Source organism: Pinus tabuliformis, chromosome 8, assembly GCF_031772625.1.
Source record: "Pinus tabuliformis cultivar Carrire ecotype Pingquan chromosome 8, CPIR1, whole genome shotgun sequence".
Lineage (NCBI taxonomy): Eukaryota > Viridiplantae > Streptophyta > Pinopsida > Pinales > Pinaceae > Pinus > Pinus tabuliformis.
Genome location: NC_142294.1, coordinates 1,507,064,573 through 1,507,081,216, shown reverse-complemented (window position 1 = coordinate 1,507,081,216; position 16,644 = coordinate 1,507,064,573).

The window sequence follows — 16,644 nt, the reverse complement described above, 5'->3', positions numbered from 1 at the left end:
TTCTATTTATTCATTCTTATTTTTACTAATTCCTCGTGTTTTGTTATTATTTTATTTTTATTTAGTTAGTTACTTTATTATTATTATTATTTTTAGCTTTTATTAATTAATTAATTCAATTAATTTATTATTTTTTAGCTTATTATTTTATTTTATCCCCTTTGAATTATTCATTCTTATATATTTATTATTATTTTATTTCATTTTTCGTTGTTTTATTAGTACTTTTCATTCATTTAGTTGGTTATTTTTGTTAGTAATTTTCATTATTTTTATTATTATTTTTAATTTTTAATATTATTAATTAATTAATTTATTACCGCTTGATTTATTATTATTATTATTATTATTTTTTTTTTTTATTTTTTTTTTTTTTTTTGTGCTTTGTTTTATCTATTTATTTATTTATTTATTTATTTATTTATTTTTTTTCTCGATTAACTCTTAGTCAGATCCAGTGGTCTATTTTTGTTTGATTTCTCTTTAGTTTATTTATTTTTATTTTTGTGTTTGTATATTTATTTTTACTATTTTAGTTCGGGTTTTTATATATTTATTTGTTATTTTAATAGTTTACTTGGTTATTCTCCCTTAATTCCTTCTTAGAAGCGGTCCTTTGCAACTAATTTTCTTTTATTAGTAATTTGTCCTTTAATTTTTTATTATTTATTGGTTATCTTGACTTTGATCCTGGTCCTCTGGTCAATATTAGCGGTTAGGTCAAACTAGCCGTTGGAGGCTCTGCTCGGTCTATATAGCATGCTTAGCTAGATCTGTTTTCTTCATCTTGTCCTGACGATGAACCACACTGGTTGGTTCGAAACGCGTCGACAAATGACTTTTCATGTGATTTACGCCGAAATCTTTGTCTAACCTAATATGGATCACAGAAGCCTAAACTCAATTTATAGTAATTAACTTGAATTTTTAGGAAGGTGATTTTTCTATTGTAATCATACTTTTTTCAAAATATATATATCGTTACATTCTCTTGACTAATGTCTAAAGCAGTAGATGCGAAGAAATCTATATTCAACCTTCCTATGTCTATCACCATAATTATAGTGGTGAGTATTACTTCACAATCTAAGATGATTTTTGCTCTTTAATTATTTTTGATTAATTGGTTCCTTTATCCATTAATAAATAAATAATCCAAATTAGCAAATTCATCTGCGAAAGTTGGCACAAGATCATGATATCCCATACAAACATCCCTTGATGAAAATGGATAACAAACTTTTGAGTACTAAAAAATTCTTTCATTTTATATAATCTTGTTCCCCTACGTTGTCTTCATTGATATGTTGTGTAAGCTGATTTTCCTCTTTCATTGGTTCTTTTTCTTCAACATTATTTAGATTTTTGTTCCTAAAATTTTCATTAATTTTTCTTTTGCTACTTATTTTTTATCTCTTTATGTTTCTTTACTAATTTACTAGACTCTTCATCAACCATGCATTTCCTATCCTCTTCTACCTTATTTTCTATTATTGTAGCTTATTTGTTACTAATTTATCTTCGAATTTAGCATTTGGTTCCTTGTTTTTTTTTTATAGTTATTTCTTTGTACTAGTTTTTTTATACTTCTCTTTTTTGGAATTAGATTCTATTTTTTCCTCTTTTAATTTCTCTAATCCTCTTGTGTCTTATTCTTTCATTTCTTCCTAAACAACTTTCCTCGCAAGAGTAGTCCTAGTGTCTTTTTCAACATTTTTCTTCCTAGACATCTTTGCTCTCAAGTGTAGTCCTTAGTCCTTGTATATTCTTCATACTTTTTTTTGGTTGGTGATCCATTTCAAACTATTCAAAACCTCTACAAAATATATCCTTAACATGCCAGGTTTCTTAGTAAGATTTTCTTGATACTATTAAGTGAAAAAACTCCTTTGATATCCATTTTAAAACCATCCCTAAGGTATTATAGTATCATCTAGTTGAAAACCATGGGAAAGAATGTATATATATATATATATATATATATATATATTCTCCTTCCATTCTAGTGGGAGTGGAATATATTATTTTGTACATCCCTATAAAATGGATAGGCTTGACATCACATATTTTTTCACTTATCAAGCATGCATTGAAACCTTGAAACATTATTTTACATTCAATATCTTGAATGATCAACCTATTTGGCACATGAATGGAAGCGTTTCAGGTGATTATTTAACACTATAAATTTTGATATTAGTATTCAATATCGACGATTTTTCAGCACCTATATAGCATATAGAGTTATTCACGGGGAATGTTTGTATGAAATGTGTTAATCTAATGGTATTAAAAAAAACCATTTTAAGTAGATGCATATTGAAATTGGTACTACTCATCTATTAATTTCTATAATAAGCATGTATAAATAGCCGCCCATCCCCATGTATGTGTTAAAAGCATGGATCATGGATCAGATATAATAGGTAAGATACATGCAAAATTCTATTTCTCCTATAAAATAATGCAATCTACATTTTCCAATAGATTTTGTAAGAGACTTAGGAATGATAATAGCTCGATGGAAATTCTTCTTCCTTTAATTAGTTCACACATAATTGGTACCGAGCCCATCCTTAAATGAGTCAAATAATTTTTACCAAAGATTCTATTAACTAATTGGGTTGCAGGTGTTTATCCTCAATTGAGGTGTATGGTGGGAAAAGGTTTGGTGATTAAAGATTTGGAAGTTATTCATGCCTTGAACCACATACCTGCGATATTACATAAATTAGGTTTATGCATATAAAACTTTTAGCGATTCATTTGTGAAATGAATATGAAATTTTGATAATTTATTCCTAATCATTTAGAATTATCCTTGTGTTGACCTATATATGTTTAAAAATGTAGGTAATTAATAGAATATAGGATTAGATAAACAACGATTCCATCGTGTATGGAGTTTTATTTTAAGTTTTATTTTAAGGAAAAAAAATTGTTCTTCCCTGTTATAGAAGTCTTCATAATACATAACCCCTTCCCCGTATTAAATTAGATGAAACATTTCATTTTATGTGTGAAATCCATCAACTTTAATGTAGAGTTGTCTACGTAGGTGGGAAATTCAATATCTCTATGAATCTAGCATTTCATGACTGGCTTTTTACCTTTGATATACTTATTTTTCTTTATAGCTAATTACGCTATAGTTGTCGGAGTATGTTCACATGTTGGTGTTGTCTTCATTATAAAATCCATTTGATTTTTTGGTTATATATATATATATATATATTCTATGTATCACTTTTTCTATTATCGTAACTTTTAGTAATTTAGCGAAAATCCTTATAAGTCGGCACAACTCAGAAAGAAAGTCATTTAAGATTTAGCTCAAAATTACATTAAAAGACATAAAAGGATATAATTTTCTAACAATTTAGAAAATAAATTAGCTATAAGGATGATGATTTTGATCTTGGACTAACTTGGATGCCATTTTACTAGATATTTTGATGTAGAGCTAGTACTTTAACCTAACAATCATGTAAGGTTAACACTAAACCCCGCTCTATAGCCCAGGTTAATGCTCTGGTTCTAGGTGATTAATCATTAATATATTGTTTGGGTTAAAAAAAGGCCCCTCTTCAACCTTATTCCTAATTCTCATCAATCAATTCTATAAGCGGAGACTTTTCCTCTAAAATAATTTTATTAAACAAAATATTCCGCAACCCTTTTTTACATGGCTTATGGGACCTCCCAGCATGAATACCAGTAATAGAACTCTATATCATCAGTTAAGCACTGAGTCAACACATTTCCCCCTCTTTATTCCAGTGCCACTATCTTCATTGTCGATTTAGTGCTGATCCAATGACTATCACGTCGTCCGCTCGTCAACTAACCTGGATGATCTCTACCATCGATGTGACCTATCTAATCCAACATCTATCGTGTAATCTCATGCAGATTCTAGCATGATCGATATTTGGTCAAGATCATGTGAGGAAAGTGGTTTTCCTTTTCCATCATGTGCTATGTGTCACTCACTTAGGATAATCGCTTGAAATTTAGAAATATCGGTTACCACTTTCTTACCCACGTGAGATACCACTTACCATAAATGTCACTGATTGTTGACTTGTGAAGTGTTGACCAATTTAACATGCGATCTGTGCTTTAATCTGAGCTATCCATCCTCCATTTCCAACGATGCGATCTAATCTCCACTGTCCATTCACCTTCGCTATCTCTTTATAATCCTTTAGGAAGTTGAGAAAAAGCCACCGTCTCCACTATAGAAGATAGTTCTCATTCCTCCTCTATCTACCGCAAAAACAAATTGGGATGGCTTCCGGCTAATCCCTCAATCCATTTAAAAGGAAATCCTAACCTCTACATGCATATACATGGGTTTTATTAGACAATTAAATGCTAATCCTGTAAACGAAATTCCGTCGGTCATTCATGCTATTCAACACAAAAATTCCATAGAATTTCTCAGATTCACAGTAAACGCACCATAAGGCTATTAAGACACATACAAACACAAATTCCCGCACATGTTATATATACAAATCCACACTGTTTTGGTATTTTTATAAGATATTTACAAGGAAAACAATCACATTCAACTGTTTCAGTTCTTTTCCATAAAATCCATCTACTGCTCTTCCTAACTGCTCACTCTTGCTCTTACTATCCTCTAGCTCTCTAACCCCTAGCTAGCCTCTAGCTAACCTCTCGCTAACCTCTTGAATTATTCAAAAGATCATAATTTATACAAAAACAGATTCATGAACAAATTTAGTTCAAATGCAACAATCTCTCACTCTCTTCCAAAGTATCTCTCCAACTCCACTTTTTTCTCAAGAAAAATCCAAAATTAATCATTTAAATCCCTCAAATCCTCACTCTTCCTAGGATTACTCAACTGTCTCTAAGATATCTACATTCATGACATATTCTCCATAAATAAACTTATAATTAAAATCCCCTCAACTCAGCTAAACTTAGGAAAATAAATAAAATGATTAAGGGAACCCACTCTCTCTAGTAAATGTGAACTAAGACTTATGGGTCTTATAAGTTTTGAAGAATGCTCCAGCATTAGACTCCCTAGGTTGAAATAATTCATGGACTCCTGTTCATGAGTCTTCCCACTTCCTCTGTTGTAAACTTCATCAGGTTTCATCTTCCAATTGGTTGTCTGACCTTTTCCAATTGTAGGTGCATTTATTGTCTTCTCTCTTTCTCTTGGACGCCAAACTCTGTGTTTTGGATGTCCTTTTCATAATGTTTTGGTGTTGATATCTTGCATAAAAAACTCCTCAAACTATATAAATTTTTGTTCCTTTTTTTGTTGCTGTCTTGTCATCATATCTATAGAATTGAGCTCCAACATTATGTATTTTCCATTGTCTTGTACCTGATTGTTCATTCTAATTTCTGACCCAATCACCAACATGCTCTTCTATCTATAAACCATTTTATTTATGTTGTCCTGCATATCCTTCAATCTTTCCTTAACTTGTTGACTTTGACAATTCCTCATGCTTATCACCTTTGTAGTTTTCATCATCTAACTATCCAATATCTTGAGTAGAATCCTCTCAATCTCAAAAAAAGATTGTTTATTGTTTAATACAAGAACATATAACCTTTCGACCACATATTTTCCATCAGTTGCAAATATTTGTTATTGAACCTTGTACAATTTCCTCCATATTCCTATTAAATTTAATTGAACTGTTCACCTGATTTTCCAATTGCAAACTCAAAATAAACTCTCAATATCCCAATCTTCTTTGGATTAAAAATAAAATCTATTTGTGGACTGTACTTTCACATCCTCTATAATTTTCTTTCTCTTCTATAATGACTTGTTTAAGAGTTCTGCAAACTTTCCTTCCTTCATTCCGAACTTATAAGTCAACTAGTTTCTTACTCTCATTTTCTTGTTTCCATAAGGAAAATTGTCTTTCTACAATTTTGGAACTTACATACTCCTTCATGTTTACTTGTGCAAACATATCTCCAAGAGCAGTTTGTCCTTCATCCTGAAATCCACATTCAATAATTAATAATTCAAAATCATAAAATACATTACATGTTCCATTAATTCTACTCCATCATTTCTCTAATATGTCATCCTCCTAATATGCATATGACATGCCAAACATTTCATGTTGGCTTGTCTTGAAAAAGTCTTCTTTGTCTTCACCTTGTTCTGAATGTTGTCTAATTTCTGAATTTTGTTCTCCGCCCTTCTCTTTGGCCTTCCTTCCTTGCACACTTCTTTTCATTCTTCCTGTTTCTTCCCTAGAAATTTGTAAGCCACTACATTGCCTTTTCCTTTCCTCTTTCTTTTCAATCAAAATCTGCCAATCTCTTATTTTAGAACATAAAGTTCTCTTTGTTTCTATACAAGAAGAAAAATCACCATATACAATAGATTTTTCATTCCACTCTAACGTCCCTTTTACAACAGTAAAAATTACTATCAACACCATGAATATCACATTCCACTCAACTCCTTTACTTCTCACTGCAAATGCATAGTTCACGAAAGCATCCTTGCCTTCATCCTCTAACATTTCTTGTCTCTTTCCAAGTTGCTGATTACATTCACTCTTACTATTTTTTCAATTTGTACAAATAACACTATCTTCAATTTTTTGCTCTGCATCAGTCTCTACCAACCTCTCTTTATGTTCCTGATTGTCCCCTTTTCGTTTCTTTTTCACAACCTTAATGTATTAACTGTACCTCCTTGGGCTGAATTCTCTGTATAAATCTTTGTTCTACTATCTTCCATAGTACACTCTTTAGTAAGAGTCCTTCCCATTAATGTTCCACTATGTCCTTCCAAGACAATTTCTTGTCCATTAACTATCAATACAGGTTCATAAATTTTGAATAAAAATTGAAGAGATAATTCCATTACCTCAAGTGTTTGTATCGCACATACACTCTTGCTTGCTCCTGTCATAAGGTTATCTTCATACATCTTTTCTACTTCTCCTTTTGCAATCTTCACTTTCCTTTTGTCTTCAGGTCGTTTGCCATCCTTTTGCCAAGTCTTACTAGATTCATCATCCTCAGTTTCCTTAGTAGTTTTCAACATTTGTCCATATTTAGTGTCTTTGAATACATTTTCAATCAAGAACTTTTCTATTACATCCATCTCTTTTAACAGTTTCATTTCTTCAGAAACCTGCATAAACATATCTTCTAAAGGTTGTTCATCACCTACATACATATAGAAATCATCAGTTTCAAAAATACTAGGCTCCTCTTTCTTTGATGTTTCAATCATCACATCTCTCTAACAATTTGAACATCTCCAACGATTCAGAAAATCATTCATAATTCTTTCCTCAACAAGGTAAACCTCTTGCTGAGGTCTAGAATAGCTATCTTTCACCTCCAACTCAGCTGCTTTGAGTTCCTCACTTAATTTGATATACATTCTCCTCTTTATCTATTTTTGCAACAACTTCCACTTTATCTTCTTTCTTTTCATAGTCCAACCATAACTTTGGTCCTTTTCACATCTTTCTAGCAGCATTATTATGGCATCCACACTTGCTTTCAATTCTACAATGTCTCTGCCAAATATCTCTTGAATCATCTCCTCTCCTTTTCCATTTTCCTTGGCATCTTTCTTTATTCTGTTGTGGCTTCTCTCTAAACCCCTATTATGAATATTAGTAGTCATTTCCTCATTATTTCTATGAGTTCCTCACTCAGTATGAGCTACACTAAGCCTCTGCAACAAGAAGTCCTCCTTGTTGTCACTTACCTCACCAATCCCCTCTCTGGACTTGGTCTTTCAGTAAACACTGATTCCTCTATCTCTGGAACCTCTTGAGCACTCTCTTCTGCTCTTTTTAGGCTTATATCCTCAACTCACCTTCTCTTGATAACAGTTTAATTGTCCTCCCTATCCAACTTTCAGCTGGAATATTTAGGTTCACTGCCACTAACACAACCCCTCTCTTTCTTTACATAGTCTACTACTGTGTGTTGCTGCAATCATTCTCTTCCCTTATAAAATCAATTGAAATGGACCAAACATCAAACTACAACTCATACCTAAGAGATATTCAAATGATCTATCTCTTTAACCTTTCACTCGCTTGGCAATACACATGGTCCTTTACTTTTCACTGTCTGCACTTCAGTTCTTCTTTCAACTGAATTTATGTTCTTGCTAAGTACATCCATATTCATTTTATTTCCTTACAGTATCTCTGTTGCAATTCCTTCACTTTCTCCTTTATCACAACTGCCTGGATGAAACTTCATTACTTGTTACTTGCATTCACCTACATACATCATTGAAGTTTTAAAACCTACAAGATCCTTCTTGATCATGTCTTCCTCAAATCCATTTTCCACAGTCTACCTTGAATGAACCGACTGAGGTCTTCATTGCCTGTAACATTTCATAATTCTTCTCTGCATAAAATCTTGTGTTCTGATCTCCCAACACCAATTCCTTTCAGATCATATCCCTTTATATCTGAATCAATTACCAATGCAATTCTACACATTTTGAGAATAAATTCAATCTTTCAACCAATCTCCATAGAGCATTAATCTATGCTTTGATACTAAAATGATGCAGAGATAGTACTTTAACCTAACAATCATGTAATATTAGCACTAAACCCCACTCTATAACCTAGGTTAATGCTCTGTTTCTCGGTGATTAATCATTAATATATTGTTTGGGTTAAAAAAACCCCCTCTTCAACCTTATTTCCGATTCTTATCAATCAATTCTATAAGCGAAGACTTTTCCTCTAAATTAATTTTATTAAACGAAATATTCCACAACCCTTTTCTACATGGCTTGTGGGACCTCCCAGCGTGAATACCCATAATAGAACTCTATACCATCAGTTAAGTGTTGATCCAACATGTCTCCCCCTCTTTATACCGGCGCCACGATCTCCACCGTTGATTCAATGTTGATCCAACGACTATCACGTCATCTGCTCATCAACTAACCTAGATGGTCTCTATCGTCAATATGACCCATCCAATTGAATAGCTATCATGCAATCTCACACAGATTCTAGCACGATCGATATTTCATTGAAAGAACGTGAGAAAAGTGGTTTTCCTTTTCCATCATGTCCTACGTGTCACTCACTTAGGCTAATCACGTGAAATTTAGAAATACCAATTACCACTTTCTTACCCATGCGAGATACCACTTACCATAAATGTCGCCAATTGCTGACTTGTGAAGTGTTGACCAATTTAACATGCGAACTACACTTTAATCTGAGCTACGCGTCCTCCATTTCTAATGATGCGATCTAATCTCCATTGTCTATTCACCTTTGCTATCTCTTTATAATCCTTTAGGAAGTTGAGAAAAAGCCTGCGTCTCTACTATAGAAAATAGTTCTCAATATTCCTCTGTCTACTGTGAAAACCAATTGCGCTTGCTTTCGGCTAATCCCTCCGTCCATTTAAAATGGAAATCCTGATCTCTACATGCCTATGTAGAGGTTTTATTAGACAATTAAATGCTAATGTTGTAAAGGAAATTCTGTTAGTAATTCATGCTATTCAACACAAAAATTCCACAGTATTTCTCAGATTCACAGTTAATGCACCATAAGGCTATTAAGACACATACGGACACAAATTCCCACACATGATATATATACAAATCCACACTGTTTTGGTATTTTTATAAGATATTTACAAGGAAAACAATCACATTCCACTGTTTCAATTCTTTTCCATAAAATCCATCTACTACTCTTCCTAACTCCTCACTCTTGCTCTTACTATCCTCTAGCTCTCTAACCCCTAGCTAGCCTCTAGCTAACCTCTAGGTAACCTCTTGAATTATTCAAAAGATCACGATTTATACAAAAACGGATTCATGAACCAATTTAATTCAGATCCAACAATCTCTCACTCTCTCCCAAAGTATCTCTCCAGCTCCACTCTTTTCTCAAATGGAATCCAAAATTAATCATTTAAATCCGTCAAATCCTCACTCTTCCTAGGATTACTCAACTATCTCTTAGATCTCTACATTCACGACATATTCTCCATAAATAAACTTACAATTAAAATCCCCCCAACTCAACTAAACTTAGGAAAATAAATAAAATGATTAAGGGAACCCACTCCCTCTAGTAAATGTGAACTAAGAGTCATGGGTCTTATAAGTTTTGAAGAATGCTCCTACATCATATTTGAATTTATCTACGAATTACAATTCAAACAAAAATTTCAAAAAAATCTTTTTGTAAGTAAAAAATAAACAATTTTCTACTGATACAAATATTAAGGGAATTTCGAGATATAAAAATGGTTTTGGAATAAAAATTTTACTAAAAAAATCTACTTTAAAAGAGAAAATAGAATTCATAATGATGATGTCATCTTTAGGGGTAAATATTTTGGATGAAAAATGAGAAAATTAGTTTCTCTAATAAAATTTTTGACTTATCTCCTTATAGGTTTCCTCAAATTTCAAGCATAGACACTTGTTGAATGGAAAATATTATTCCACGTCCAACTAATTCTCACACTGAAATTTGAGTAAACCTATAATGAAATAATCCAAAATACAATATAAAAAATTAGTTTTCTTTCTTTTCCTTTTAAAATTCATGACTCTTATTTTATTATTTTTATTATTATTCTTAGAAAGCTTTTTTTTAACTTCAAAATTCACTTAAGTAACTCATTATATTAAAATTATGGATTATTTTGAAAATAAAAAATAACACAATCATCTATGTCATTTAAAACAAAAATTACAAATTTAAATAGGGTATTTCAAGATCAAATTCCTAGTTTTGAAGCTAAAATATAAAAAACATTCTATGGCTATAATATTATTGATTTCAATGGGTCATTTCGAGAATTATAAGGAGAGTTTGATAGATGCTCAATGCATAGAATAATAAAATAGATAAGCCTTGCATTCAAATTCACAATTTAAGGAAAATTCACATTGTATTTATGGGTTTGAAAGGGTTGTCATTTGAGTTGTGTACCATTGAATATGTCTAAAAGGTTTATTATTGGATATTAAGATTTATGGATTAAAAATGAAATTCAAGTTTTGAAATTTAAATATCATGTTTAAGGTTTCCAAGGTGACAAATATTTTTAAAAATTGATACCACTCTTCAAACTTAATATTTATAAAAGTTTATACCACTCTTCACACTTATTAGGTGAGCACAGGGTTAATTTTAATGTTTGATTCAATAGATGAATTAGGTAATGAGTTTTTGTGGAGAAGACTTAGTTTTCTTATTACTCTTGATAAAAAAATTAGGGTAAGCATTTGCTTAGGGGAAGACAATTCCAATATCAGGGCTAATGAGGAAATTGGGATGATATGTCATTGATATTCAAAGAGGAAATGCCTCATTGTAATTGAACTTAAAAAAAATTCAGACATGAAAAATTAAGGAAGTGATTTCACAAGTGTAAAATGGTTTTCTTGTCGAAGACAAAATAATAGTACTATGAGGGGGTGAATTAGTATGACATAGCTTTTAAATGTGTTTAAAATATTTAAACTATATCTAATATACCATCTCTAAATACCATAAATAAAAATGCACACACATAAATTAGGAGACTCAAAGTTTTATGTGGAAATCAATATAGGATAAAACCACAAAAATATTCTTCTTTATATATCAATATAGGCACCAAATTACTGTTATTTTAGTTTAGTTACCCCAATAAGAAAAATACACCCATCCCATGATTTACAGAATCCAAACTGAAGGATATAACAATCCCTTGATTTAAAGGCACCAACCTGAAGGAGACACTACTCCCCTTACTGTTTTATATTCTGAATTTGAATATTTATTAATTTAATCATTTTTTCATCAGTACTTTCAGTATGTTTCTAATCTATATATTCACCTATTATCTAGTGTATCTTGAGATCTCAACATTTGATACAACTTAGCTTAGCATTCTACAACAACTTTAATATTTATTTTGATCTATTTTGACCTTTGTCTCTTCATAATCTATATTATCACTACATTCTAATTTGAAATTTAGTCAACAGGAGAATCTCATGGTAATTTCCATACTTAAGAAAATAGGATTAGTGACTCATCATCATCCTAGTCCATTTCTATTGGGATGGATCAATGAGGAGGCAATGATATAGGTATCCATATAACATAGAATCAAATTTAATATCGATGATGATATTATTGATGAAGTAGAATTGAACATAGTTGACTTGATGTATGTGGAGTTTTGTTTGGTAGTCCCAATATATACACATGTGATGCAATATTCATGCAAAGAATCAACCACTAACACCTCATCAAGGAAGGAAAATTCTTCATCATCAACATGGACAACAAAATGTCAAAGATTTTGGTAACAAGTGCAAACGAAGACAAAAAATCTATTAGTTCTTAAAAGAAATGCATTTTGTTGTTTTTAAGAGAAAATTTGTCCATGTATATAAGGGTTTGTCCGATGAGCGTAAATGGCTACCATCCAAGAAGGAAGTGGATCACAACATTCAACTATTATTGGACTTGACATTGGAAAACTTTGGTGTCTACAGGTAATCTATTAAAAATGAAAGTGAGGTAAAGAAGTAGTTGTAGCAGCTACAGGAATAGGGTGTCATTTGAGAAAGTACCTCACCATGTCAATCACCCATCACTATAATTCCAAAGAAGGATTGGACTAGCTTGATGTGTATTGGTTACATGGAGCTAAAGAAAATTATTCCCAAGAATAGGCACCTCCTGCTTAGGATAGATAATCTGTTGGATCAATTACAACATACCAAATACTTTATTGCACTGGACATAAGGTTACGGTTTCACCCAATTTGATTCACAAAAAAACATACTTGGAAAACAACCTTCAAAATGATACAAAGTCTGTATAACTGGTGAATCATGCCATGTGCACTCACTATATTCATAAATTTAACTAACGATATATTGCAACTTTTTATAGTTTCATTTGTTATTATATCTTTGGATAATATATTAGTATATAGTGTTACTTGAAAGAGTACATCTCAGATTTGATGCAAATGCTATATACTAAAGAAGTACAAATTATTTGTTAGAAAATTTCAAGAAGTATGATTTTCGACAATTCGTATATCTTAGAGATGTGGTAGATGAAATAATTATTATATCTATAATAATATTTTTTTAGTTAATTCTAAATTTTAACAAATATTCTAAACATTTGACCTCTTGAATGCCTAATTTTGAAACGTGTAAAAACTCTTGTTTCCCCAACCATGTCAGCTTTCTTGTACATTTTTGTATTCTCTTAAACTAATCTCGTTATCTTGAGATTGAACCATGAAACATTCAAATTAAATGATGCACAAGTCAAGCACGCCGTTTGTATGTCTTAGGCCCCATAAAACAAGCCATTTATTTCAACTGAGCTCACTTTCCACAAGACACTCACTCATCTTCACGTGTGCCCGGATGCCATTTTTCTCAACCTATCCCGTTTATCACATGAAGATTCGCTCATTTTGCGCGCGTATGATAAACCACGCCATTTATCTCAACCTATCCCATTTTTCACATGAACAGTCACTTCGTTTCGTGCCGGATCAAACACGACATTTATTTCAACCTATGATTCCTCCCACCCACATGAAGACTCTAATTTCGCGCTAGACGGGTAAAACACGCAAGTTATTTCAACTTGCTCCAATTTCCTTATGAAGACTCGCTCATTTCGTGAGTGCCGCGTAAAACACGTCATTTATCTCCCAGGTTTCTTTTCTGGCAAATACTGTACAAAATTTGCGATGGGACATTGAACATCAATCAAAATGCCTATCTAAGTGCTTTTGTCTTTATGGTCAACAGCATGCGCAATTGAAAAGTCAGGCTTACAATAATTTACCTAGTTTGTTATTCATGAATTGTGGGAATGTGCATCACGTAAGTTTATTGGAAGTAAAAAAAATAATATAAAGAAGATAAGGAAAAATATTTTAATTTCAACTAGGATAAAATATTTCATTGCACAAAACTAAATTGAAATTTAAAAAGTTTAATTACTTTCTAATAAAAACATTAATAGGTAGATGTATTGTTTATTTAAATCTTAAAATAAAATTGATATGTGGTATTTAAAAAATATTATTATTTTGATTCTTTTTAAGGTATGTTTTTACTCCAATTTTGTATGTTTAAAATTTATGAGAAAATAAAGTTTAAATTATGTAGTGTACATAATTTAATTGGTAAAAGATATTTTCAAAGCATTCAATTCATATATATATATATATCAAACTTCTTTATTCAAGATTTCACCTCAAAAAATTCAATCCCTCTTACACTTGGTGTATATGTGGTTAAAATGGATTGATATTGGTTCTATTATGAATTATATAATCATTACATACACGCACCAAATATATCAAACCTTGTTATCCAAGATTTTACCTCAAAAGACTTGATTCCTCCCGCACCTCTAGTATATGTAGTTAAGATGAATTTATAGTAGTTTTATTATAAATTATAAATTATTATTATAGTTTGGAGATTTCTGTGGTGCAATTTTTGGGATTTAGAGATCTGAAATTCCACACTCTGTCTTTTTATTTCTACGTTTTGAAAAATAGAAAATAAAAGAGAAAAATGAAAACTATAAATATAAACTGAAACCCTCTTAAGGTAAAGAGCTGACCAGCTCAAAGAAACAAATCATTTTTTTATTTAATTAGAATTTTCATTTTAAATTTTATTTTTATTTTTTAATAATAGATATTATTGGATTTTTTTTAATAAACATAAAAGTATATAACTTTTTTTCCCACTTAATTAATAAATTTTATTTTAATTTTATTATAATTATAGAGGAGTAGTATTATTATTCTTTTGATTAATTATTTTAATTTGCGATTCTTATCAATTTATGTTTTAGATTATTGTTAATATATTTTGATATAAATCTTATTATTAATAAATTTATTAATAAACTTATGTTTTAATTAAATTTTTTATTTTAATTTTTTAATTTTTTTATAATAATAGATATTCTTTGACTTAAAATCGAACAATATAATTTATTTTCACACTTAATTAATAATTTAGTTTTAATTTAATAAATTTCTTTTGACTTTTAATTTTAGAATAGAAGAGTAGTATTAACTTTTCACTTTATTAATTATATTAATTTATGATTTAATAAACTTATGTTTTAGATTATTGTTATTGCTTACGTTATTGAATTATAAATAACTATATAAATTTCTAAATATTATAAAAATAAAGAATAAATGAATAAAAAATTACAATACCATCAAAATTAATTTACTTAATTAAATTAAATTATAATCATATATATATATATATATATTGTAAATCTATTATTGAAATAGTAGATAGTAATTATATATATAAATTGTAAATCTATTATTGAAATAGTAGATAGTAATCATGTCATCCGAGAATGCAAAAATTGAGAATAAGTGTGAGGAATCAAATTTATAGATCTTTAAACTTCTTTAAAAGTTCAAAACCTCCCAAACCTTTTCTAGCTAGAAAGTGGTCTCTCAATGATTAATAAATTTGAAAACAGATTTAAGATAGTTTCCCTAGTGAATCATTAGTAAATTATATATAAATATAATTCTTATAATTTGAATTTTTCCTGGTTGGTGTAAGTTAAATATGGGCTTTAATGGAGTGTTAACAAATATGTAAATTTGGAAAAAAAACATTATATTAATTTGGAGGAATGATCAAGATACTTACACGATGAATTTGAATTTGATATGCTATAAAAAGATGAAATGTAGTCAAATGAATTTCCTCTCCTAATATATAATTTGCATTTATATAAAAAAAATTTAGATACATGAATTTTGAGTTTTCATGTCATAGGTATGTTATTTTTCATACAAAATATAATGCATACATTTTTGTTAATATAATGTTTGAGTACATAAATGATGAAATTCTACTACAAGAACTGTGGAGTCTTACAAAATAGGGTGTTCTTGTCCATATGTATTTTTTCGAAACCTATGATTTTATTTTTATATTTTTTGTAAATTATGAAGTCATTATATCCTTGAAATTACAAGGATTTACAGCGTGCAACCTAAGAAGGTCTTAACATAGAAAGGTCTTAACATTATTAAACAACATTTCTTAGTTTGTGAGTCTTAATATCCTTAAATACATCACACGTTTCTTTCCAAATGGTTAACTTTCTAAAAACTTACAATGTTATATAGTATTTTGATATATGTGAAGAGAAAAATTTATTAACATTAATAAACATTATTTATATTTTAAATAAAAATATATTTATAATTTTAAAATATATATATCTATAATTTCATTGAAGTGGATTTCCCTAAATCATAGATAAATAATCTCATATATATATATATATATATATATATATATATATATATATATATATATATATATATATACATATACATACACACACTCTCTCTCAAAAATCGTTGTTTTCATTTATTTGCAGTGCAAAAAACCATATTTTTGATCCAAAACCTATCTTCAACAAAATTAAGAAAACATGCATGTAAGAGTCCTGCCACGAAAAGTTGAAGTTTCATAAAAGGAATTTCTCATTCCAAGCACCAAAGCATGTGCATTTTTCTATTATGAAAATGTATGCACATTCCTAGCATTGAAAATG